This window comes from Leptidea sinapis, chromosome 6 (assembly GCF_905404315.1).
Source record: "Leptidea sinapis chromosome 6, ilLepSina1.1, whole genome shotgun sequence".
NCBI lineage: Eukaryota > Metazoa > Arthropoda > Insecta > Lepidoptera > Pieridae > Leptidea > Leptidea sinapis.
The window spans coordinates 8,603,779-8,624,248 of NC_066270.1; positions in this window are offsets into that span (position 1 = coordinate 8,603,779).

Consider the following 20,470-nt stretch of genomic DNA (forward strand, 5'->3'; position numbering starts at 1 on the left):
CCATAAAACGACTTTACAGACAACCAATTTTACAACCCATTGAGGGTGACTGTTTAGAGCTTACTATTTATGCTTCTATACGCGTCATCAGGGTGCAATACAATGATGCGTATGATAAGCATCCTGATTAAGTTGCCTCGGTACTGCATGCGTCAGATATGTTTGCCGGGGCCAGAGTACTGGATTTCTTTGCGATAATGAGATTGCGTAGCGCAACATTCTGGAGCCGGTTGCCAGAATCCAAGAATGAGATCCTGAGCACGCTGGATCAGAGTTTGTCATTTCTCAAGCATTGGCGTTCGGTGGACCAGGAGGCTAATAGAAAATAAATAGACCTAAGTACAGAATTGTATTCAAATAATGTCAAAATTTTAATGTATTCATTACTGTACTTTATTAATACATCATTGTAATTTTAACTTGGCTCATACCTGGGTTATTATGTTGTGGTGGTATAACTGAACCGCACAACGAATATTTGTCACATTCTCTTATCCAACAACTTTTGTAGTAGTAATTCGCCATTTTTATTAAACCTTTAAATTAACCATCTAACCTGCGATTTATTGAAGGCAACTAAAAATATGAGAAGAAAACACACAGAATAGATGGGAATCCTAGTCTATCAGAGAAATGACTTCCATAATGCTGAGCTATTGAACAATGATATAGCAAATATTTCAGTTGCAAGGTTCACAGAGCTTTCAGTTGATTTCATTAATATTATTAGAATACGGCCGCTCCGACAATTTTTTGAAGGTCGCCTATGGACTTGCATTTCGTGCCAATACAAAATCATTAATTTTTGGATCTACACCTGAACATAGACCTTAAATTCTATTTGTCTACACCTACCTTCTTGTTTGTATCTACGCAGTCAGTAGAACAACCAGTACAGTAGATACTGTCAATGTCAAATTGTCAATTTGCTGGCAAGTGCTAGCGATTGGCCAATTGCCATTCCTCGCTCTACGTTAGAGCGTAGACGGTAGTGCGTGTTTTCTAGCGTCCTTCAAAATAATGAATTGTGGAAATAAGTTTTGAAACTTTGCGAAAGTTTTTCTTTTTATAAAAAATTACTGTGTTATCGTTTTTATGTGATAAAAACTAAATTGTGACATCTATAAAGAGTTTAATGTACCAGTTTGCATGTTTTAGTGACTTATATTATTCCTTTCTGGCTATTACTTGTAAGGTATTCCACAGGTGTTATACCTTTATGTTGTGATATTTGGAATCCTAGCAACGTTTCCATAATGAGGCAACTTTTGAGAAGTGAAATGCATAAGAAATGTATTTATATTGAATACAACGAAATACTTTTTGTGTGTATCGGATTGTTCTGAAAGTAATGAGAAAACGTGTTTTTGTGTTGTGGGTGAGCCGGAGAAGTTGACCAAAATGTTTTCACTGAGGAATGGCTTGTTTTTGGTCGTGTTTACATCTTGCATGCGATTATCAGCGAGAGGTGATAGCTCAGGTATATTTATTTTTTCTTTCATGTAAATAACTTAGTTTTAGTAAAAAAAAATAAGTTTATCAGTAGACATATTTATTCTTAAGAAAAACTAGCTTACAGTCAAAATTGAGTGTGTTTATTTTAAACGTTAAATTGAAATTATTAAATATAACAATAAATTTATACTCTTAGTCTTAGGAGAGAAGATTAGTACCAACACTTTTCATAGCATAATAAACTTTTTCTATTTCTATACTATTTATCACTGTATACATTCCCTCTACGAAAGTGAATTGCTACTATGTAGGAATTCTCTCCAACAGTAGATGGTGTTAACTGCTGTAGAGTAACTAACACTTTTAAGTCTAGGCTAATCTACCACCAATCATATAAAAAACAATACTTAATAATTCAGTGACTACAAAGGATCAAGGGACACAATGCTTCTTAGGTAACAATGTAGCAGATAAACTCGCCAGGCAGGTCTCTATGACTCATGAAAATTTATTGAAGTAGGCATTACTTTATGGAAATCCATAATTCTACAAATGATTTGAGTTTTCTTTAGTGTTAATTCCGCCAATATTTGTCTTTTTGTCTCATGCCAGATTTTGGCGAGACAACATGTCCTGAGGATGCCTTGTGTAGAGGCAAAACACATGTTGAATTGTTTAAAGACAAATATGATCAAGGTGACAATCTCCCACCAATTGTAATACCAACAACCAGACTGCCCCAAGTGCTGAAGCTGACTGTTTGTTTATAAGACCATCACTAAAGTAATACTCAAATGTACAGGAGTGGATGACGAACACACTAAACTCCTTGAAAATATGAGGTTACTCTAAGAAATAACAGGGAGGATGATTGGAGCGTCTGGCTAGGTTTAGACGAGGCTTTCGGTCATTATACTATAACTTAAATTTTAAAAGTTTTTTATTTTTCACACAAATTTCTATTCTTTTTTATTTAGAGCAAAATTTTTGGTTTTCATAGTATATAGACTGATTTTGGGTCAGATTCCAGCACTAAAGACATTCACAACTATTATAATATTATTAATAAATAATAAAAAATGTTTCTCACCTCAAATCAAATAAAAATCTAAAACGAAATTCTATTCTATTCTTTCTAGTTGCTTCTGTAGAAGGGGCACCACAACTAGCCAATGTCATGTTTCAGTAGACCACCAAGATTAGAGTGTGTCATTTGATTGGTGTTAACGAATTTAGAAGTGATTATAGTAATGACCGGTGCTCTGATTCAAAACAGATTTATTTTCTTATTATACCTGAAACAAATATACATGCTGTTAAATTACTTCACCTGCACTGCTACACATATCATTTGAGTCTTGCATGTTGCTTGTTTACAGCAAATTTCAATACCTCAACTAACACTGTAGTGCTAATTGATGTATTCTACCAGTTTACACTGCATGAATCCTGCAATAAAACTGCTACAAGTAATGTTACCATTTATGAATTTTGACCAATTAATAATTGCTCAAAGAGAGATATAAATTAATATTAATTAAATGGTTACTAAAAGCTAAAAAACCTAAAGAGGGTTAATTAAAAATTGCTTTTCCGTAAAATATTCTTGTCTGAAAATATGATTTAACCGTGGCGCGCAGCAGTGTGGTTGTATGTATTTAATCAATCTAAAATAAGGTTATTTAGATATTTGAGTTTTTATATTAATATTACTTATCCTTAATTTTTGCATAATAATGATTACAATTAATTATATTATATTACACAACTGACCATTATCTCGTAAACCCAAACATTTTAAGTATGATTTATTTGAAACGACAGTAAAAGTAACCTGTTCTAAAATTACTGCAAATTAACTGCATGAATACTGCTGTTCCAATCTTTTCTTGCAGTAAACATGCAGTTGCAGTGCTGCACAATAACTCCAACAGATCTGCTCAGTGGATTATTTACTGTTATGTCAGAATTTGATCTTTACGACAGGTGTCGGGTTGCAGTGTATTTGCAGTTTTTAGCTCTTCATTACCAATAATCTAAGTCTAAAATCAATCAACAATAATAATGATTTAATTAATGAATATCTGAGGAGAAGAGATATAGAAAGACATCGAAGTCAATGTTTTTTATTTGCTAGAAACATAAGTAAAATTATTGTAAGCTTACCTTAAAATTCTTAAAGTAGTAAAGCATAGTAGAAACCTTACACCTTATATGTAAGAAAGAAACCATGAACGGGCGGGAGATGGGAAGTCCTGACTCTTTCGCTCTTCATGCTAAGTTGTCCTGGTGCAACTACTTTTTATATACACATAGATCATGTATTTTTCACTAATCATAAAACCTATAATCTACTTTAAACAGCTCTCTGAAGCGCTTGACTATCAATAATCGCACCTCAGTATGTTCGTGTCATCTGTAACTCACTTTGAATGTTCAATGTTTTCGTTCAATCCATTTTACCTTTTTATCTCATTTGTTGTGTTTTTTTTATAATTTCTCGAGGTATATGGGTTATTCTTTTAAAAGTTAAATACCTTTTACGGCCATTCCCAATATTCAGTCTATCTCTTACTTGAGATAAAAATCTTAACTATCGTTGACTTTTCTGTCCCAATAAACATATCGACGGTAACTCACCTTATCCACACCTTATCCGTGCACGCTGTCTGTCACGTATAGCTTACCAGCGATATAAAGTTTGTATGGAAATTGCAATTCACGCGTCCCAATGTAAGGCGCTAGAATGACTTATATTATTATATAGGGTATATTGGGACAGCTTCAGATTATTGACAGCTAATTACTGATATTAGAAGGTAGTAATTTATCTCTATCTGTAGATAGTATATTGGGAACGGCCGCTATCCCGCAACTCCTGCCAAATGATACTATATTCAACCTAAATATTGTAATACTGCTCAACTCTTACTGTTCGCGCCATTTTCGTGACTAATCTTAATCATGACCTCGCTCCACCTGGGGTGAAGAATGGGAACCACTTCGCGTCAGCTGTATTAAAAAACGAATCGTCAGTCTTCGGATGAAACTCCTGCCGACGCACACTATTAGATTGGAATTGGCAGAACTGCATCAATATTATTAGTAACTTAAGTGTTATGTTACGACTTCTATATACCCCAGGGTTTGTTGTGTGAACTAGTGATACAATTTTGAGCACTATGAGCTTAGCACCGGAATATTTTTTTTAATGAAAATAAGGGACGAGACGAGCCAGACGTTGATGATAATTGTTACGCCCTACCCATTACAATGCAGTGCCGCTCAGGATTCTTGAAAGACCCAAAAATTCAAATTAAGTCTCATTTGCCCAGTAATTTCACTAGCTACGGCGCCCTTCAGACCGAAACACAGTAACGCTTACACATTACTGCTTCACGGCAAAAATAGGCAAATATCAAGTAATTCCCCTAGTGGTAAGGTCACGTTTATATTGGTATTAAGAGAATACGCCCCCACCATTACATTTTTTAAGTACTAATCAAAATAAGTCCCAGAAAGGCAGTATGATACGAGCCATTGGCTTATTCACCTCCAAATGTTACTCTATTCAATCTAAATATTGCAATGCAGCACACATCTGTTTACCAAATCAATCTTTAAAGTTTAATCGCGCGATACATGCATTTTGAATGCCCACTTCAGAGTGAGGACTAAGTTAAGACATTATTAACTCATGCTCCATGATGAACTTAACAACTAACTTAAAGTGGTGTTAAAATATTCACGCATTTCAGACTTGTAGCAAGTGTTGATGTAATAATGCGACTAGAGCGTTTCGTGTGAGAATTTTATGAATATGAGTTATTCATATTGTTCATAAAATTCAAAATTCTATTTTTAATTTTTTGAATTGACAGGAATCGATCATGTCCCGCCATTTATTTTTAACGAGGTTAATATTAAATTACAATAATGTAATTAAAGAAATTGATGCTGGAAACTGGCCCTCGCCTAGCCCAGAGTGCCAAAAGGGAGATTTTTTAACCGACTTCAAAAAGGAGGAGGTTTAATCAATTCTATCGGTATTTTTTTTATGTATGTACACCGATTACTCTGAGATTTATGATCCGATTTACGTAATTCTTCTTTTGTTTGATGCAAAATAGATGCCATTTGCTCCCATAAAATTTTTCCATAGTTTGGCCCAGTAGTTTTCATTTTATGGACATTTATATCAAAAAATTAGTCTATTAGGTTCTGCCGTACCAAATCCGATCATGTGTTCAGGCTATTATAGTAACAACACGACATCCTGCGTAAATGAGGAAAAGATGTTTCGCTTCGGTGATCACGACACAAAGGGGAGGGTTATTGTAAATATCTAACAAATAACACTAGTTCATATTTATATGAAAAAAGCTATTTAGTTGTTAAGCTATATCGAGTGGTTAGCGACCCTACTACATTTCATCCCTACCATCTGGATGTGTGGCGGTCCTCCACAGTGCGGTTTTCAAGGAGCTTTCTTCCACGTACTACAAAGCTGTGGAACGAACTTTCTTGTGCGTTGTTTCCAGGACGATACGACATGGGTACCTTCATCATCAGCTCGATTTGTGGGGGACCCAGTGCTCTGTGAACGGCTGGATGACTTGGCGTTGCGTAGAGACGTCGCTTCATTGTGTGTTTTCTACCGCATTTATCACGGGGAGTGTTCCGAAGAGCTGTTTAACCTGATTCCTGCCGCCGAATTCCACCTTCGCACGACACACCACAAATTAGGATATCATCCCCACCATCTGGATGTGTGGCGGTCCTCCACAGTGCGGTTTTTAAGGAGCTTTCTTCCACGTACTACAAAGCTGTGGAACGAACGTTCTTGTGCGTTGTTTCCAGGACGTTACGACATGGGGATCTTCAAAAAAAGCGCGTACACCTTCCTTAAAGGCCGGCAACGCTCCTGTGATTCCTCTGGTGTTGCAAGAGACTGGGCGGCGGTGATCGCTTGACACCAGGTGACCCGTACGCTCATTTGTCCTCCTTTTTCCGTAAAAAAAATTAAACAATACTAAGCTAGATGTACTGTGTTCGAATTCCGGTAGATGCAAACATTTATATGATGAATATGGATGTTTGTTTTCGAGTCATGGATGTATTTATGTATGTTTAAGTATATCGTTGTTTTGCAACCCATAGCACAGGCTATGCCTAATTTGGGGCAAGATAATTTGTGTGGCAAAAATAATTGTTCCATTAATAGTAATTCCACCCTCAGCACCGCCTAAAGTAATGATAGTTTGGTGAGCTTATATTTATAAACAAAACATTTAACGAATAGTAAGTCAAATAAACATACCTTTTTTTTAAGGGCATCTAATCTAATATATAAAATTCTCGTGTCATGGTGTTAAACTTTGAACTCCTCCGAAACGGCTTGACCGATTCTCATGAAGTTTTGAGTGCATATTGGGTAGGTCTGAGAATCGGACAACATCTATTTTTCATCCCCCTAAATGTTAAAGGTCCACACGAAATTTTTTTTTTTAAATTTTTGTTTTTTTTTTTAATTTGTTTGATTATGAGTCAGCATTAAAAATTACATACATCTTAAAATTTTCACCCATCTACGTTCAACAGTTACTTTTGTATCGCGATTTTAATATCGGCAATACACAGCGTTTTCTGGGTCAGCTAGTGTTTATATAAAAAAAGCTTTTTTAGTTGTTATATGTATAAGGGCGTAAGGTATTCCATTTTCGTCACATTAGATGCAATATTTAACGATTTACTGGAAGATTTAAACACATTAACGACTGATGATAATACACGGCCACATAATCTCTGGATCTCGCCGGAACGTGAAGCCCCCTCCCGTTCCCCCTGCACCCCTCGCGCTCGTCCGTTGTGTCAGTACGGTTTGCAGTTTTATTACGTTGTCGTGATATTTTCTTGCTATTACTGCTTTTTTTAAAGTTTTCATTGTTCAGTTTTGAATTTCGTTGTTAATTGTTCTGCAGTTTCTGTTGTTCCGTGTCGCTATAATAGTAAAAGATTATTATTTTTTTTTACTTAATCCAGATTCTTTCATTGATATCTCAACATTAATTAAATTGCAGTGGGGTCCCCATATTGAAGGATTGGCGAATAGGCTTAGTTCTGCAGCATATGCGGTTAAGAAAATTAGACGGTTAACTGACATAGATACGGCGAGATTAGTATACTTTAGTTATTTTCATAGTATTATGTCCCATGGTATATTGTTATGGGGCATTGCGGCCGATATAAATACTATCTTTGTGCTGCAGAAGAGGGCTATTCGCGCGATTTATAACCTAGGTCCTAAAGAATCATTAAGAGAAAAATTTAAAGAAATAAACATTTTGACTGTTGCTTCTCAATACATTTTCGATAATGTTTTGTATGTTCATAAGCACATTGAGGAATTTTCTAGAAACTGTGACATTTATAATGTTAACACGAGGAACAAACATAAACTTGTTATGCCTACTACTCGGTTGGGTCGAGTTAGTAAGTCTTTTGTTGGGCGATGTATATGCTTCTACAATATGATCCCAGAAAATGTACAAAACAAATGTGTTACGAAATTTAAAAGAATTGTTAAAAAACGTTTGTGTGGGAAAGGTTATTATAGCATAAACGATTTTCAAATGACACCACGGACTGGGAATAAAGCGAATACCCTCAGGCTCTTTAATTATAAATGTTTATTGTACGATATTACATTGTAATCCATATTTTATATTAAAATAAAGCCCGCTGAGTCTCTTGCGCCAATTCTTCTCAGGTCTGAGGCAGTCTCTAGAATGGGTGGTAGATTTTGACGTTCAATAAGTGATTTTAAATCCTATTTTCAATAAAAATATTTGAATTTGAATATAATAATAATAATAATAAGGATCACAACACAACACCTTTACATCAATCTGTAATATTAAAAAAATAAATCGTTGTCCACTTATTTAGTGTACACCGTAACAAAGCGACGATATGACGTCAACGTCTTTAAAATTTAGTATTGATGAATTTGTAGTTATTTAATTAAATTGTTATTTTACGGTATCTTCAAAAATTGCCATAGTAATGCCAATGATGACTACCAAGTTAAATGGTTTACTGTTCATTATAGCTCTTTTGATCCCACGATACAGCCTTTTTTTTATGAAAATACGGGTAGAGACGAGCAGGACGTTCACCTGATGGTATTTCATACACCCTGCCCATTACAATGCAGTGCCGCTCAGGATTCTTGTAAAGCCCAAAATTATTGCCAACCACAAATAACCTTTTTCATTGTGCGTGTTGAAATATACTAAAACTAGTGGACCCAACAGACGTTGTCCTGTACACACGTCTTAAATTTGAAAAATCGGTCCAGCCGTTAGGAGGATTTCACTAACATACACATGAGCAGGAGAATTATATTATATGGACGAAATTGAGAATCTAAACCAGACTCAAATTCACTGAAACAAACAAAAAAATCATCAAAATCGGCCGTTTAGGAGGTATTTGAATTGTGAATCTAAACCATTCTTGAATCCACCTGAAGGCACACACCAATCTCAAATTCACCGGAATACACAAAAATATCATCAAAATCGGTCCAGCCGTCTAGGAGGAGTTCAGTGACATACACACGCACACAAGAAATATATATATATAAAGATATCATTTTAAAATGTTGTATGTATTTTTAATCAAAATAAGTTTATTATTAAACTACCTAGAAAAATGTTGATAACCTCTGAATTGTCAAATTGACAGTGACATTTCTTTGTTTACATTTTTGATCTCGAATTACATTTCCGACTATAATTGAATCATTTAATATGTGTTAGTCATCTCAAAGTTCCTACATTCTGAGCTGAATCTTCTGCCATACTATGCAATTTATATTGTAGTACGCCTGCTCTGCCAGTCTGTCGGGTCAACAACACCAGTGAAAATAACAGGACTTCCTGACCGGGTGATTCGTATTCATCTCATCCTTGAGCACCAAACAGAATAGAATTAGTAATGTATCGTAGACTTAGATGAATCTTAACATGAATAAAAATAGGAATTGTTTTAATTATATATTTAATAGTGACCCATATAGCCCAGTTGTTAGTGACCCTGCCTACTGAACTAGAGGTCCTGGGCTCGCATCCTGGTTGTTGCACACAATTATAATATGATGAATATAGATGTTTGTTTCCGAGTCATGGATGTTTATTTGTATTTATGTATGTTTAAATAAGTATATTGTAATAAAATATATTGTTGTCTTGTACCCATAGTACAGGCTATGCCTAGTTTGGGGCAAGATAATTTAATGGAATTTGAAAGAATTTAATGTAAAAGTGTGTCAATATTATTTTTATTATTAATTGGTGTGAAGTAATGTAGTATGGCTTGTAATGAATTTTTTTATACTTAATTATGTATGTATATATATCAGAAAAATATAGCTATTTCGCTTACTTTGAGCTATTTCGCATCTTCTAACTCAGTATTGAATTCAATATAATGTTAAAATGGCTAAAGATAGAAAATGGTTAGTTCTTATATTGTGAATTTTGTAAGAATGTTAAAATAGCTTTAGTCTCTTAATGTTAGGTTTTTATAAAATATTTTAAAGCTGCAATACACGATTTTGTTTGAATTAAAAACTTTTTTCCACAATGGCCGAGCCACAGTGTAACTTTGAGGTAGAAACCAAAGAAAGGCTCTAGTTAAACAATACTCACAATATAAAGAGAGGCAAAAGTAAGGCCACTCCTCGAAACAACCACGAAGTACAGCGGATGAAGAGTTTGAAAAGTTGCGTTTGGCTCCATACCTACTTTCTTTACTTACGTATTGTCACAGCAATGATTCCCTTTATTATCCCAGTACTTTTTGATTCACATGAAGTTTAAACACCGTTTGGCGGGATAATGAGAAAACAGAAATAATTACAGGTTCCAATTTTTTATTATTTACTAGCTGACCCAGCAAACATTGTATTGCCATATAAAGTAATAAGAAAAAAAAATCAAGAATTAAAATTTTTGGAGTATAAAAAATAGATGACGACCGATTATCAGACCAACCAAATATTAAATCGTACATAAAATCTATCAACTAATAGGTAGTTAAAATTAAGTTTGTTTTTTATCTTCTGGGAAAGTTAGAAATATATAAAGATTCTAATTAGTTATTCATTTTAAACTATTCTTTCAATTTGATTTCTAAACGACGCGGGACACATCAAAGGAAAAACAAAATTGTTGTTTTTATGTAATTCCGAGCATTTTCATATTTATTCAACTTTTAAACCTTCTCTGGACTTCCACAAATAATTCAAGACAAAAATTAGCCAAATCGATCCAGCCGTTATCGAGTTATAGCGAGACTAACGAACAACAATTCATTTTTATATATTAAATTGAATAAATATGAAAGTGTTCGGAATTAAATAAAAACAACAATTTTGTTTTTCCTTTGATGTGTCCCCCGTCGTCCGATATTTGTTTTGTATGGACATATTATTTTCTATGAGAGAATTTATTGACGCACGGTTTGACAGTTCTGCTGTTAAACAATTTCATTATAACAACAGGGAGCATATTTTACGAAATAATTCTTGATGTTATGATATACTACTGACAAATTCATAAAAAAACATTATTTTATTCATTATATACAGAACAACGTCTGTCGGGTCAACTAGTTATAAATAAAAATGAAAGTAATTATACAATTAATTGTTAAGCATTAGCTAATTAAATTCGACAGTTAATGAGAATATTAATGAAAAACATAAAAATCCTGTTTTAAATTTACTGTAATTCTGCTTATTAATAAAATAACGTTGCCTTATTCAAAAATTTAACGGTTAGCAAAATAAACAGCATTAAGAGCCAGCTCTCGCCTGATGTCTCTCAGTGATGTAACAGAGAGGGACCGTCTCTTATTCCCACTGTACCCATTAAAGTGCAAAAACAGCGCCGACATTTAAGTGCTCTTCAGTATTTTAATGTATACCCATGTACACAAAGTATCACGTAGTATACAAGAAAAAATATTTAAAACTATTTTCAAATTCAAATAATTTTATTCTAAACTAATTGACCCGACAGACGTTGTTCTGTATATAATAAATAAAATAATGTTTTTTATGAATTTGTCAATAATATATCATAACATCAAGAATTATTTCGTAAAATGTGCACCCTGTTGTTGTAATGAAATTGTTTCACAGCAGAACTGTCAAACCGTGCGTCAATAAATTCTCTCATAGAAAATATGTCCATACAAAACAAATATCGGACGACGGGGGACACATCAAAGGAAAAACAAAATTGTTGTTTTTATTTAATTCCGAACACTTTCATATTGTTTATTCACCTTTTAAACCTTCCCTGGACTTCCACAAATAGTTCAAGACCAAAATTAGCCAAATCGGTCCAGCCATTCTCGAGTCTTAGCGAGACTAACGAACAGCAATTCATTTTTAATATCCGGACGACCAAGCCTTGAAAATCGTTGGAGCCGTTTCCGAGATTCAGAATATATATATATATTCAAGAATTGCTCGTTTAAAGATATAAGATATATATAGATATAATTTAATACATTGAACGTCAAAAACTACCACCCATTCTAAATAGTTCTCAGACCTGAGAAGAACGGGCGCCGGAAACAGCGGGCTTTTTTTTTAAGTTTTCGTTACAATATAATATACTTACAGTAATATCGTAGAATAGCCTAAGAGTGTTTGCTCTATTCGCAGTTCGTGGTATCATTAAGAAAAACATTTATGCTATAGTAACCTTTATCACACAGACGTTTTTAACAATTCGTTTGAATTTGGTAAAACTTTTGTTTTGTACATATTCTGGGATCATGTTGTAAAAGCATATACATCGCCCATTATACTGATAATAATAATAATAATAAAAGCCTTTATTAACAATCTATAAATAAGTGCAGTTACATTTCTAATCTTAAATCTACTATTTTAATTTGATTATATAAAAGTACTTATGTGATAATTTACTATATTAGACACCGGTTTCTAGATTGTTTTGCTTTTTAGCATAGGCCTCCCCAAGTTTTCTCCACAAAGATCTATCTCTTGCTTCGTCATCACACATCGCCCATTAAAGACTTATTAATTCGTCTCAGCCGAGTAGTAGGCGTAACAAATGTTTATGTTTGTTCCTCGTGTTAACATTATGAATGTCACAGTTTCTAGAAAATTCCTCAATGTGCTCAACAGTCAAAATGTTTATTTCTATTTTTTTCTTAATGATTCAACGTGATTTGTGTGTAGCCATGCTTCACAAATATTTAGATTTTATTGGCTTTGAAGTGCGTTTGAATTATGCAAGTGTAACACCATAATGGGAAGCGAACCCACCAACGGGTCCAATACTTCACACCGCATGTCCTTAGTCAGGAGTTTCAACGACCGCCGTGTTCAGTTTCACCCCAAACTACTACGAATGGATAGCTGATTCGTTCCTGAGCTAAACCGCGATTTCCCCTAGTCGATATACTGGTACCGAAGTTATTGATTACCCTTTCCGTTCCAGGAAACTCTGATCGCACGGTTTGCCTCAGATCGGCGTGATTTTCGCCCGCACAGCGTTTTGTCAATGCGTATTATTTTACGTGTATTAATTATAGATTTCTTATAAATGAGTGATTGTATCTGAAAGCTATTGAAACAAGCTATGAAACCATGCAAAATAAACCATCTTAAAAACAATATAAGTGTCAGAAATTGGTGATGGAATAGTGTGCCGTACGGCACTCTCAGTTATGGTGTATCTGAATAATCTAGTGCCCTGGGGCGCTGCCGATTTCGGAAGGTTACAAGAAATGTTGTAATAATGAATATGTACCACAAATGTATATAGTATACTTAACAAAACTTACTACAGAGCTCGCTCTTTGTGACTCTGGTTGTCGGAGAGGTCGGTACAATTTCCGGACCTCCATTTGCCATGGACTCTTCCATACATACCTGCCTGGCTTCTTCAAGTCGCATCAACCTTTCCATTTTTGGGCCACGTAGTGGACTCGCACACAAGAACCACTACATACATTCAGATATACAATAGCGTATTATATGATGCTATAAACAATTTACTCGCCAAAAGTACCCGACGTGTGGCCCGACTACATCTCCTAACTGGGGGGCGATTCTTAACTATCGGGCGGTCGAAATGAATGATGGGTGGATGACAATAACAACAATTATTTCTCGCATTCTTCATTTCTGAAGGTCGTGTCCATAATTCAACGTTTTCATAACCTTGGTCACTAAAGCCTTCCACTCCCTTCGGTCCTCGGCCTTCTTTATAGCGGTCGTAAGTGGTGGGCCTTCGTGAGTGTTTTATCTGGCCCGACCATAGGCTGGGAGATCGTCCGCGTGGTCCTTGTGAAGTCCATAATAAATACTTATTTTAAACTGATTTATTTATTAATAATTATGTGCAGTATGTATGTATGTAGTATGGCAACATCATCTTATCCTACGTTCATATTATAGTGTATACGTCGAATATGATACGCAGACTGAATAACTCTTTAAGGCCTTCAAGGATGTGAATAGGCACTAGTCGCGTCACAGAATGCATTCACGAGCACGAGCGATGACGCACGCAAAGTGGCCGGGGGGGGGGGGGGAGACCAGGGCTACGCATTACATTGTTAACCAGAATACCGCACATAATGAATTGACTAATATGAATTATATTCGTATACAGTTACCCATGTATATCCGCGCGGCATGAGAACCGGGTGCGACCAGCGACCATTTAGAACCGAGATACCTGCGGTCAACCATAGGGTTGCCAACCGTACTCTAAAATAGAGTATTGTACTCTATATCATGTAGCCGTGCTCTATAATCTATAATAATAATAGAGTATGCTAAAAAACCGACTTCTAAAACACTATTCCACAATAGATATAGGTAATATGTATATATATATACAACCTAATTAATTAATCTAATTCTAGTTACGATTATTGTTATTTTTGTAAGTCTTTAAGGAGTTCCATTGATCATCATATTTGACGACTCAAATATCCGGATAGCGTAAAAAAGATTCGGCCTAGTATCGTTAATTTGCTCCTAAGAATAGAAGAGTTTCGTTACTATTGGATCCCATAATTAGAACATATCCAAACTCTCACAAAACTACATTTGAAGTGTATCCTTTAAAATAATAAAATAATTATCAAAATCGGTTCACCCAGTCGAAAGTTCCGAGGTAACAAACAAAAAAATACTGTCGAATTGAGAAGCTCCTCCTTTTTTCAAGTCGGTTAAAAATCCTCTTTTTGTACACAATGTTTACTATACTATATGACGCCTGTCATGTAATATTATGCAAACACATTTTATTTTTATAATTTGATTGTATTTAAAAATAATAAAAATAAATGATATTCTTTATGGAGGTCCGTAGTCAACCAGCCAGAAAGTCGGCAAAGCAAGTTTCTATCTCGATACTAGCTTACGACATGGGTTTTCAATATTAAAAACTTGTCGCTGACACTACTTCGCCCGGTTAATTGTTAATAGCCGAGTGGTTAGCGATCCTACCTACTAATCCTCTAGATTAGTAGTCCCGGGTTCGAATCCCGGTAGGTGCATTTATATGATGAATATGGATGTTTCTTTCCGAGTCATGGATGTTTAAATGTATTTATGTATGTTTAAGTAAGTATATTGTATTAAATATATCATTGTCTTGTAACCCATAACACAGGCTATACATGCTTAACTTGGGGCAAGATAATTTGTGTGAAAAGTGTGTCAATATTATATATATTATATTATAATTATTATTGTATCAAGCTTGGTTCCATAACATCCATTTGTGCGCAAACTTTAATAGAAAACTGTTTCATTAGTACTGCGGATATTATTTTATTGATAATCTGGCATTCTCCCTTAGTGCGGTCTCAAGGTGTTCCCACCAGCCTCCAAACTATAAAACGATACTATTCTCATGTGCATTTTCCTAGAAACCACCTGTTCTAATATAATCAGAGAATTTTCTTTTTCATTGATTAACGCGAGTGTTACACATTTAAATAAAATATTTTTAAAAGGATTAAAACGCGTGTAATTGTAACTGTGTTTTTAAATTAGATTTTGCGTAAAAGTTAAATTTTTTCAGTAAAATTTTCCCCCTGAAAACTAGATCTGGAAAGGTCTTGAAACGTCAGGTTAACTGTAATAATAATAAAAATTTAACTTTAACGCAAATCGAATGTTATAATACAGTTACAATTACACGCGATTTTATCCTTTTAAAAGCGTTTTATTTAAAAGATATTTTTTTAGTAATGGCTGCCGACTTAATGACAGGGGTCATCTGATTGTCCTTAAACGCCGTTGGAAGATAATAGATCAATCTCTGATCAAGTAATTCACCAACCATGCACACTAAAATTAAAAACATACCGACTGCATTCTTTTAATTCAATTTTGAACAGCTTTTCGTTTGTGTGTCATTAAACTTTTATTACCAGCTTGCATGTCAACACGACTAGAGAATAATAGAATCATGTCGCGATACTGTAAAGTAATACATAAGTAATGTACAGTCGCGAGCAAAAGTTTGGAATCACTTACGTCGTTAGTTCTTCACTTAATACGGGATAGCTTCTTAAATACTGGCTTGATTTTAATGAATTCGGTATCAGTTTAAAGTTAAGAGTTGAACCTTTAAAATGATATAGTTTTTATGATAATTAGAAATTTATTTAGTAGGTAAGCAAGATCGCGCGGAAGCAATTTCATGTAAGTGATCCCAAACTTTTGCTCGCGACTGTAGTAAATGAGTTCAAAGTGCATTTCATAAAGCGGCCCACCTGCAAGCATAAACATCGGCATAAAAGTTGTAGTCAGCGCGGCTTCATCGAAACAGGTGCAGGAGCTCTTCGTGTATGGGAACCTATTAATATTAAAACGTGCGCTAGCCGAGTAAATACAGGCAATCTAGCGACGCGCTGCCACAGTACAGGTACGACTCGCGGGAAACTGACGACAAACTGTACGCAGGTACCGTGTGCATGGTTTGAGGAAGCAACGCAAATGATGTTCTTAAAATTAAAAGTACAATTGGGTAATATTAAGGACTGTGTAATAGACTTAGTTCTACAGTATACGTAGAGTACAGTATAGGACTTACTAATGGCTGATGTTAATTAATACGCCCTGCACATAACAATGCACTCGGCACAAGATTCTTGAAAAACCCCAAAAATTCTGAGTGGCACAATTGCTCGCGTCATCTTGAGACATACGATATTAAGTCTCATTTGCCCAGTAATTTCACTAGCTACGGCGTCCTTCAGGCCGAAACACAGTAATGCTTACACATTACTGCTTCACGGCAGAAATAGGCGCCGTTGTGTTATCCATAATCTAGCCGGCATCCTGTGCAAAGGAGCCTCCCACTGAGATATGGGTTGCAACACAACGATATATTTAATACAATATGCGTAAACATACATAATTTCAAATAAACATCCATGAATCGGAAACAAACACGCATATTCATCATATAAATGTTTGCACCTACCGGGATTCAAACCGGGGACCTCAGTAGGCAGGGTCACTAACCACTGGGCTATGTATATTAGTAAATAAAGATGAAGCCTACTTTAACGAAACATTATTTTCTATATTTGTCTTTTTGTAACGCTTTTAAAACGTGTTTTTTTGTTGTGGTGATCAGATTAAGGCTTACATGAAATATCAAAGAATACGCTAGTAAAGTTAAATACAACTTACAATAGAAATTTTTATTTGTTCCTCAAGTCTATCGCCATCGTAAGCAATGTTAATGGCCGCACATCAAAAGAAAATAGCGACTCCCTATTTTTACCTGCTGGCACGGACGAGTAAAAAAATATGGACTCCGTGTCACCTTACATAACAGTGAGGTACCAAAGAAGCCGGTAAACGTGTAAATACCTGGCCCCACGCATACACTTACACACTAATACAAGCCGATCGGCCGCCATTATGAGATTTGCCATCGTCTGTGACAGATCAGTTTGCGTCGCAATAAAATATTTTATAAATGCCGTCGTGCGTTGTGAAAAAGTGTAAAAACAATACAATAAAAGTATTTGTGGATATATGATTATTTAAGGGAGAAAAAATTGTGTAACTGGTATCCCCCGTAACCACACACACACTAGCATAATAGCTAATACCACGGCACGGAGTCCTTCTTTTTTTACTAGTCCGTGCCTACTGGATGTACCTTAACTGTGGCAGTGATTGAAGTTCAATGCCTTTTCCCCTGTTTCTCTGTGATTTTGACGAACGAGTATGCTGTAAATAAAGTTGTGTGATAACCCCATGAAGCGATAACGTCGGAACCGCTATCCTAATCCTGTTTAATTATATATAACATATTGTCGCAGTGTCTGTCTGTCTGTTCGCTAAAACTAAACTTAAAAACTACTTCACCGATTTTCATGCTGTTTTCACCAATGGATAGTGTGGTTCTTGAGGAAGGTTTAAGTATATTTTGTTTTTGTCTACACTTGTGTATAAATTAACGATATTTGTTGGAGATGTCGAAAAAAAATAAGCCGTCTCTTTCAATTAAATCGGTAATAATAAAATAATGTGCGGTGGAATTGTGTATCTTATATAGTTCTACAGGAAAGTCCGATATGGCATGTCTATCTCTTAAGTATAACATACTATATCCATTTTAATATTTTGAAAATTATCAATTATAAAGTGGTAATGTAAAAAGCTGTTTACACAAATATGATATTAATCCTTATCAGTTTATTACTACATATTATAAAATCATTAATTTCCGATGGCTTTAGACGACATTATTCCTGAACACATAGGTACATTATTTACTTTTTTATTAGCTTCATATGTATGTATGTTTGTTTGTTTGTAACCGACTCATTTGGCGCCATTATGACCCACTTTAAACGGCCACGTTCAAACCTCATAGATTTATCGAGGACCATTTTAATTGTCCTCGATCAGAACAGTGTCTGTCAGGTCAGCTAGTAATTATTTGGAACACCCATATACTCACAGCATATCATTATCATCAGACGGTAGACGTCTACTGCTGGACAAACGCCTCCCCCGAAGATTTCCACGACGTTCGGTCCTGGGCTGCCCTCTTCCAACGAATTCCGGCGATCTTTATCAGATCGTCGCTCCATCTTGTGGGGCGCCTACCAACACTGCGACTTCCTGTACGTGGTCGCCATTCGAGGACTTTACTGCCCCAACGGCCATCTGTCCGACAAACTATGTGCCCTGCCCATTACCACTTCAGTTTCACTCACAGCATATACTATACTAAATTTCTACTGTTATGAAATGTCTCTCAGCTCAGTTTGTCGTTTTGGCATAGCCCTCCTTCAATGTAAGCTTTCTAGAACAACAACCATATGAATACCTATAAGTCGTTTGGTAGTCGCTGGATGGGAAGACGTCGACCGTTGGCGTAGATTGTTATTATTGTTAAATTAATATATCATAAAACTAGCGGACCCGACACAGGTCCTGTACACACGTGTTAAATTTGAAAAATCGGCCCAGCCGTTAGTAGGTGTTCACTAATATACATATATATGAGAAGGAGAATTATGTATATGGACTGAATTGAGAATCTAAACTAATCTCAAATTCACTGAAACACACGTACAGAAGAATTATATATATATAATAATACTGACACACTTTTTACACAAATTATCTTGCCCCAAATTAATTTGCAAGACAACGATATATTTAATACAATATACTTACTTAAACATACATAAATACATATAAACATCCATGACTCGGAAACAAACATCGATATTCATCATATAAATGCTTGCACCTACCGGGATTCGAACCCGGGACCTCTAGATTTGTAGGTAGGATCGCTTACCACTCGGCTATACATGTCGTCCATATATAAATATAATCAAAAAGCTAGACATACACTTAGACGTCTTAAACGCCTTTCAGCACGGCATGCGTGTTGTGAGCTTGCATGAAAGATGTGAGTTGTTTAAAGAAGTATACGAGGACTCTATTAGCTGTTTGACCTGATTCCTGCCGCCCAACTTCATGCCACATTATGGTACCCATAATCTAGCCGGCATCCTGTGCAAAGGAGCCTCCCACTGGTATTCTGAGGGCATTAACGCAAAGGTTCGATTGTCAGTATCTGAACCACTGCTGTATGATACATGTGCTGACAATACGGTCCTGTCCTAGGTTAGAAAGGCTCATATTTTAAGATATCTTGTACTAACAGTAGGTTTAAGGTTACTTTGTTATAAAGAATTTATTATACTCACCCTCTGGACGTACTATTTCGTATCGCTAAAGGGCTGTTTTCAAGGAACTATAATCACGCACAACCAAGCTATGGAATAACCTTAACTAGGCTTGATACTGACTTAAGACTTTAGTTAATGCGGCTTTAATAAAAATACTTTGCAAAACAATAGAAGTGGCCAATATAGCCGGGTCAGATATACAGCGTAAGTTAGGATGTTCTTACCTGGTCTAAAGCTATCGACAAGCTAACGTAACAACGTTTGTGCATCACCGCTAAAAGTCTCCCTTTGTCGTTTCCCCTCGATTCAAGCCCTCTAACTGCCACAGCCTGTGTCGGCAAACTCGCCGTCGACATATCGAACGACGTTCAGTTCCGTGGTCACTTGGTAGAAGGAAGGACAAACAAAAAATTGCCACCTTCCATGTGACCGCATACAATGATTTTTTTTTATGAAAATAAGGCACGCCCTTTACAATGCAGTGCCGTTCAGGATTCTTGAAAAACCCAAAAATCTGAGCGGCACTACAATTGCGCTTGTCACCTAGAGATATAAGATGTTAAGTCTTATTTCCCCAGTAATTTCACTAGCTACGGCGCCCTTCAGACCGAAACACAATATTGCTTACACACAATTGTTTCACGGCAGAAATAGGCGCCGTTGGGATACCTATAATCTAGCCGGCATCCTGTGCAAAGGAGCCTGGTGA